Genomic DNA, 7894 nt, shown 5'->3' on the forward strand with positions numbered 1-7894 from the left:
ATAATATTATTAATAATAGTAATAATAATGACAATGCTATCAATGATGATGATAAAAAATATAATAGGGAAGATGCAGATAGTATTAATACAGATATCAATAATATGAAAGGAAAAACAAAAACATAACAATAATATAAAAACTTTGTGAAAAATATTAGTGACAACAACAAACGTACAAAAAGAATATAATTTACAAAAATAATTGCAATGTAAAATAATTGCAAAATTCTACAAAATATCAAAGTAATTATTAATAATAAAAATAACAGCAGTTATCATAGCAATGATTAAGGCAATGATCATGATAATAAAATGGTCAGTACCTGAATAATGATAATAAAGAGAGTAATACGGATAATAATGATCATTATAATAATAACAGCAATAACACCATTGCTATTAACATTTAGACTTTACAGCTCCTTTACACTTTATTTTTGCCGTTTACAAGTAAAGACTTTAAGGCTAACAATGAAGTAGTTTTAGTGTATGGCAATATGTGATTAACTTAGAATAATAATAGTTGTGGCCATCTAGTTTTCGTAATAGGTAACATCATAAAAAGACTCTTGACTGCCCCCCCTCTCCTTCCACGACCTCAGGCGGCAACCAAAAACAAAACAAAAACAAGCACCTCCCAACAAAAAACAAACAAAAACAAAACGAAAAAAACCCTTTTATTTCCCTAGTCATCCGTCTTGCTAATAATTGTACTTTGTCATTATGGCTCGTGTATCTGCAGTAACTGCGCACCCTTACTCAATGGCGCGCGGTTTCCCAGTCTGTCCTTAAACGAGTGTGAGTATCTATCACACACGCGTGCGCGGGCGGTATAGCGCGCCCCTGGACCGAAGCTCCCACTACAGAGGGGCAATGCTGGCGAGGGTCGCAGAGTGAAAACGAGAGGGAAAAGAAGGCTGTGCGGTACGAGCATGAGAGAGGGAGAGATCGGGTGGTCCCTAACAGATGTTTGTTAACGGCAAAAACGTTGTGCGCCTCTATCATTAACACTCGAGCTCTGTTTTAATTTCCAAATCTATTTTCAGTAAATATTTCAAATTCTATTAAAATCACCAAGTTACATTTTAAAACTTTTCGTGTGAGCTGGTGGATTTTTTTTTTACGTGAATGGTAGGGCCTATATGGACTCCCAACTTTAAAAAAGGTGTTAACAACAAATATTATGAGTGAGTGAGTTCCTTCCAACTTCTCAAAGGCTTTGACGTTTGTGAACTTTCCACTGGATCAGGATTTAAAAACAAACAAACAAACAATCCCTTCTTCGTCAGAGCAACAAGTGACAAAAGTAAGTTTCCCCCTCTGTTGACCCGGTTAAATTTTAACTTTCTAAGAAGACCTTGTTTCTCCAGTAGTTTTTCACCATCCTTTCTTCGTTTCGCTTTTTTTTTCTTGATTTTAAAATATTTTTATAAATACGTGTAATTTTTTTATACATCCTAAATAACTAATTAGAAGACTAGATGATCATCTGATTAATTCATCATTCATTTATTTTTATTAATTTTCCCCCATTCATTTGTGTGTTCATTTGTTTATTCACTTATTCATCTATTCATTCAATTAAAAAAACAACAACAACAATTTATCAATAAACTAATTTACTGTTTTCCACTGGAGGGTGGCAAGATCTTTGATCCTGACAAAGTTTTGTTTCTTATTTTAATGTTGTTTTGTATTCAATCAATCTTTCTGGTCTTTATTGGGGTTGCTATAGGTGTCTTTGTTGGTGTTGTCGTCTGCTGTTTCTGTTGTTGCTGCTGTTGTTGTTGCCGTTGCTGCTGTTGCTGCTGTTGCTGTTGTTGCTGCTGTTGCTACTGTAACTGCTCAAGCTGTTGTTGTCGCTGTCATTTTGTTCCTATTTGCACTGTACTCGATGACACTGTGGCTGCTATTGTTTCTACTACCACACCTAATGATTTTCCTTACGATAATTCCATATTTTCTTTCTAAAATTGATTTCCTGCTTATACCGCCATTGCAGGCAACCACCGTGCTCTTAATTATTTCGGCCTTCCCAGTTTTTCCCCCTCTCGTGCTTTTTCTGCTTCTTCCTTGGCTTTGTTCCTGCAGCGGAAGCCTTTATTGCTTAGGGATGTTTTAGTTTGTGTCTTCCGTAGCAGCCCCAATCGGCTCGTTGGTGTTGTACTGGATCTTGGTGCAAGTGACCCTGGTTCTATTCTCTATTTGTGGTCTCTTGAACATATCCTTTTAAGAAGTCTTCCTGGTACTCCGTTCACTGGGCATGTTCTATTGTAGTTAGAGGATAATAATCGAAATCACTGCTTCTTACTGACCATAAATTATGTACTAGGTTTAGAGGTACTGTATGCTGATTCTACAGCATTTCGCGTACGACGCAGGTTCATTGAATGTCAAGTAATCCATCCTCAGCTAATGTACCGTAGATAATGGAATATACATGTTTTGCGTCGCCATTGGCACAATTCAAATCTTCTACCCAGTCAACCCGGGCTGAAAGGGATACAATATCTCAGCAGAAAGATCAAGATGCTCGATAAAATCTATTCCAGGATGGGAATCGAACTCTGGTGTCCTGCCAGCGACGCCTAGGCGCCAAATGGCTACCCCACAGACACCGATCAGCGGTCCGCTCTGAATAGCGCCGATAGTGTTGTGTAAAGCGGAAGGCAACTGTAACAGATGTAATTTCATAACTCAGTATCATGGCTGTCGGAACAAGGTGCGACGGTAACTTTACATAATTTATGAAGTGTGAGCAGTGTTTGCTTGTATGTGGGTTTACTCACACACAGGAACATGGCTCATAGTTTCCTCTCCATAAATTTTGCTGCCACTGTTTTTATAGACTGTTCAGGTTATTGCTCACTGGAAACATAACGCCTGTTCGAAGCTCATGCGTGTCTTCCTCGTTTGGTATTAGAAAGCTTATAATGTCTTTTAATGGCGCACATTAATGTTGTATTGGGCGTATACATGTACCATTTATCGAGCACCAACGGTTGGACAAAAACAAACTGAAAGCCATTTTGATTATGAACTCCAATACAACCTAAGATGAAGAATGAGCCTCTGAAATTCTAAACATTGCTATGCCAAATTCCACTCAGCATGATATCAACAGCACCAACAGGGTGCCCAGTTTTAGCCTCTGTTCATTTGCATTCTTCACTTTAATGTCAAAGTGTTACAAAATAATTGTCGTCTCTCCCTCCCCATGGAAGCCTCACCTGACTTCACAGTACTTATTTAGCCTACCAGATCTTTCCAAATTACAATGGATCGGTGAGTGTCTTTCAGCCCCCATCTCATATTGTCTCGTCTCTGCTATTTTCAAGGAGGCGCTCCCTTTGCTGGCTGGATAACAGGCTTGGCAACGATGAGGAAGGCAATTGTTGCAATTTTTAGTGTTATTTTAAATAAGAGTTGCAGCGCTTTTCCAATACGAATAGATCTAGATCATGTGCCGAAGGTTAGAGGTCACGAGGAAAGGAAGATGGATGTTTGATAGGAAAGAAGTGGCAAATCGCATCAGAGCACCCGCAAACTAACAACTTTCTAATCTCAAAATCGAAGTTCATAAAACTATTTGGTTTGTCGGGATTTCTGGGCTCTCCACCCGTCCGTTGTTGTTGTTGTTTTATTTTTGGTACTGTCAGAGAGGAACGAAAATCCTCTGTTTCTGTTCTTATAATAACCTTGTACTGTTGAAAGGAGCGTTAAAGCCATAGCTTACAACTGTGAAAACTCCGATTTTATCATTGCCAAGCAGTCATTTGGGGCTGGACAAACTAAAAAAAAAGAAGTAAAGAGGAGAATTATCCCCCACTCGTGAGGAGTACACCGCCCGAGCCGATGAACGCTTAAATCGAACTCAAAACCCTATTTGGGGCGGCAAGCCAACGTCTGTACAGGATACCAGATTACCTCTCGATTTTGATTGTCCTAATCTAGTACTAGAATCGTGCAGGTTGCAGGGAGCTTATTTTCTTCTCAATATCACATTATAAGATCATGGTTGCGTGTGGTATGGTCTGTCGCTTCAAACTATCAAAACTCTGTTAGAGGTTTTGGACACAGCCATCTGCGTCTCGCATCAATAGAATTTTGAAAGGACATGATCACCGAAATTTTAAATTTCACGAGGGGGGGGGGGGGGGATGTTCCAATAGGTGGTCAATGGAATAAGAAAATTAAAAACGCCTAGTTGTACCATAGTAAAAGCGGTTGCACATTTGAAATCTCGCTCCTGCAATGCTCTTAGATGGGAATGTCCACAAGAACAATGATGCTCCCCCTCCCCCCCCCCCCACTTCCACAACCTTCACACCCCCCCCTTCCCCCAAATCTGAGGTCAAACTCTCCTGACTAACACTTTTAGCTAATTGGTCCCAGATTTTGTGTCGAACAAAGTGCTTGCCCACAATTATTTCTCACCAGGTTGCTGGGTTCGCGGAAGGAATTACTCGTCTTTCGGTCAGGATATCTTACGTTCGTATCAGCTTGATTTTGATACCAAGAAAACTTTTTCCAGCAAGTCCAACTAATGTCTCTAGGTCCTATCGGAGACGGACGTTAAACTAGGAGGTCCCGTCCCTTAAATAACCTAATAGTGTTGATAGGGGCGTTAAAACCGTACCATTTCACCATTTTTTCCCGAATGTCTGTGGTTCGTCCAGTGGCAGGTGAATTATAAAACATAGAAGCAGCCTCTTAAAATAACTCATTTATTTGTATCGGAAGTGTACGAGTCTAGATTTAAACATAAACACCACCTCAGCGATACTGCATGCTAGTATTGTTTATCTTGTACAATGTAGTGGTGGAATGTAGGTGCTCTTTACCTCAGGAAGAGGTAGGCTGAGCAAAAAGACGGATTGGGGGAGTCATGGGAACCCTGTAAAACTATAATATCCTGGTTGAAAGAGCTGCAGAGTTGACCTACGATAAAAAAATCGCATCTCCCCTCGACGTTGAACAACATCAGAGGATGAAAACGTTTTTAAAACAATGTAAAATGCATTTCTGAAACTTTTCTTTGCGTTATGCAATGTGATATATTAATTTACCTTAGTCGATGGTGTAGCACTTAGGCTCTTTGCTGTCATTCGCAGAAAACAGAGTGGGAGAATTTTTTATCGAGTTTTCGGTCTCTCTGATGGGACATCGTATCTCTCTCTCTCTCTCTCTCTCTCTCTCTCTCTCTCTCTCTCTCTCTCTCTCTCTCTCTCTCTCTCTCTCTCTCTCTCTCTCAGTTTGGGTTGGCCCCGATAGGCAGGGTCGAAGCTCGACTCCTAAATCACTACCCTAGAGTTACAAAGTTCTATCTGCTCAGTGTCTAGTTTGGAGAAATCTGACGTCAAGCTTTGTAAGTTTCACAACATGTCAAGCTTTTTCGAATGCAATTCTTTGAATATATTGATAGAGTAGACTAAAAGTTTGATTTCTGATCTAATGAACTAAGTAACTCAAAAAGGCCCACAAAAAAATGTCAGATAGAACTTTGTAATCTGAGGTAGCGAAATGATATAGATTGTATCGACAGGGGAGTAAAAACGTCAACATAAACGAAGTTTAAGAGAGGTCTAAAGACACATTTCTTCTTCTTCTTCTTCTTCTTCTTCTTCTTCTTCTTCTTCTTCTTCTTCTTTTTTCTTCTTCTTCCAATTATTATGAAGTGTGACATATTAAATTGATGACAACCAGCATACTTACTCAGAAAACATGTTTTGCTGCCCGTTTCATTAAGCAGACCGATGTGTTTACTCAGCATAAAATTGTATATTTTTTGACAACCACGCCTTCGGTGATCACATTTACTAAGCATGCCCATGTAGTCATATTTGTGTTCAATGATGCTGCCCAATTTAGATCGCTAGTTTTTCCATTTCATTTTACAGACGTAGACGCCCTGAATGATGGACAGCAAATAAATTCATGGAAATCAACAGCATGAATCGTCCATCTGTCTCTCTCATCAATATTATTTCAACGTCATGATATCACTCCCAAGTAGGTTAATTGTAATATACAGACCGGTAACAAAGGCTTATTTCCAACAGTGAAGCACATGATCATCTCTGGTTACCCGTAGATGTATTATATTATTATATTATCTGATCATTACTTGCATCGATGCAATGTTGTTTCTGTTCTTTCATTCAAATTTATGATGCCACACAGGCAGCTGAAAGCTGTGTGTTTGTGTGCGTGCGTGCACCTATTATATATAATGTATGTGTGTGTGCGTGTGTGTTTGTGTGTGTGTGTGTGTGTGTTGTGTGTTCACGTGCGTGTGTGGGCATGGGGTGTGTGTGTATGTGTGTATGTGTATGCGCGTGCGTGTGTGGGTGTGAGTGTGTATAAGTGTGTGTTTTGGCGACAGTGTGTTTTTCCATGCACCAGAAGGCTGTTCAGGACCCAGGCTGAACGTACAGAGTTTTTAGAAATTCTAACCCATCGTTTGTGGATTGTAAAATTGTTTCGCCCATAATTGAAGCAAAAATCAATATTTAAGGGGCAGCCACCTACTTTGTCGCTATTGCTGGAGAAATCTAGTTATGGAAGGCAAGCCTTTGAAATTTTAATAGCCTGGACAGAAGAGGCGTTACGAAAAAACGGCCATTTTATTTGTCCTGTTCTGAATTGTATGCTACAGTGACATTGAATGTATTGACGTGCTTGCCATGCAAAATCACTTTCTTGTGAAACAGATGCAAACAAAATTTCGAATAGTCCTAAAGAATCGAGTCACTGGTTGTCTCCGCAGCGAATTTATGTTCTTTTGCTCTAGTTATAGCATATGTGTGAGGCATCGTGGGGAAATCAGGCTTTCGTCAAAATAATGAAGCCGAGGAAATCGACATTTTCCAGCTCCTTCAGCAAAATTTTATTGCTTTTTTGTGTGGCTCAATGCCCTTTTATGCCCATTTAAAATATATTCGATGTGGATATTTTATTGTAAAACGTTGATTAAAGGGGCACAAAAATGTAAATCTTCTGTTTCCAAAGACACTAAAGGTAGGGAATTCATCAAACTTTGACGGCAATTTGCGCTAAATGTACACCAGACGTCTCCACCTCCTTCAGTCGCAAATATCTCGACTTCTATTCAAGATATAGATCTATGGGTATTCTTTCACCTAAAGGAAAACAAACAATATCCAACAAATCTACATCATACCCAAAATGTGACGAGCGCCTGATTTCATCACGTCGTAGCATATTCAATATTTTATCTTGCTCGGCAAAGACAGTCTCCGATTGTCTCGTTAAAAGGTAAATGTCACACGAAGTTGCTTGACATTCTCATGAGAATCGAGTCCATTTAGCTCTAAACAAGTCAGTCTCAGGACAGACTTGAAATACAATTGTGAAAGGACTCCCTTTTCACACCCGCTCCTCCCCAACCCCCTCTCACATTTCCGTTTTGGGCTCGTATGTACTCAGATGTGAAGAAAATTAGTATTTTTATTTTATTTGAAAAAAAAAACTTCCCCAGAAATAAAAGGAAATATGTACTGGCATGAACTTGCAGGCCTCCTCAGATAATAATATAGCTTTTTAAACAAATCTTTTTTACCACTTCTGGCATTATTTAAATCCTATTCTTAGCGACAAGTTAGAAAGATTGCGGTAGATCGAAGTTTCCATAAATAGTTTTATAAAGTGACCCTGAGATATTTCGTGGGTGGCAGTGATAAAAAAAGCGATTGCTCGCTTGTGTAATTCGTGTGTGTACGAGCGTATATAGCCTATATATATCACTGTGTGTGTGTGTGTGTGTGTGTGTGTGTGTGTGTGTGTGTGTGTGTGTGTATGTGTGTGTGTGTGTGTGTGTGTGTTTGTGTGTGTGTGTTGTGTGTGTTTGTGTGTAGGTGTGGGTCCTTGAG

The 7894-nt window shown here is 39.4% G+C and overlaps 1 long non-coding RNA gene across 1 annotated transcript in view; it reads left to right on the top strand.

Moving 5' to 3' along the window:
* The first annotated feature begins 832 nt into the window (after positions 1 to 832).
* The window catches only part of LOC118478205, a 102497-nt gene continuing 95435 nt past the window's right edge, over positions 833 to 7894 (top strand). The window contains exon 1 of the long non-coding RNA XR_004858893.1: positions 833 to 1308. This is a non-coding gene — a long non-coding RNA (uncharacterized LOC118478205). The remainder of the gene's footprint in view (positions 1309 to 7894) is intronic.

The sequence above is a fragment of the Aplysia californica genome, unplaced genomic scaffold (assembly GCF_000002075.1).
Source record: "Aplysia californica isolate F4 #8 unplaced genomic scaffold, AplCal3.0 scaffold00418, whole genome shotgun sequence".
NCBI classification, from domain to species: domain Eukaryota; kingdom Metazoa; phylum Mollusca; class Gastropoda; order Aplysiida; family Aplysiidae; genus Aplysia; species Aplysia californica.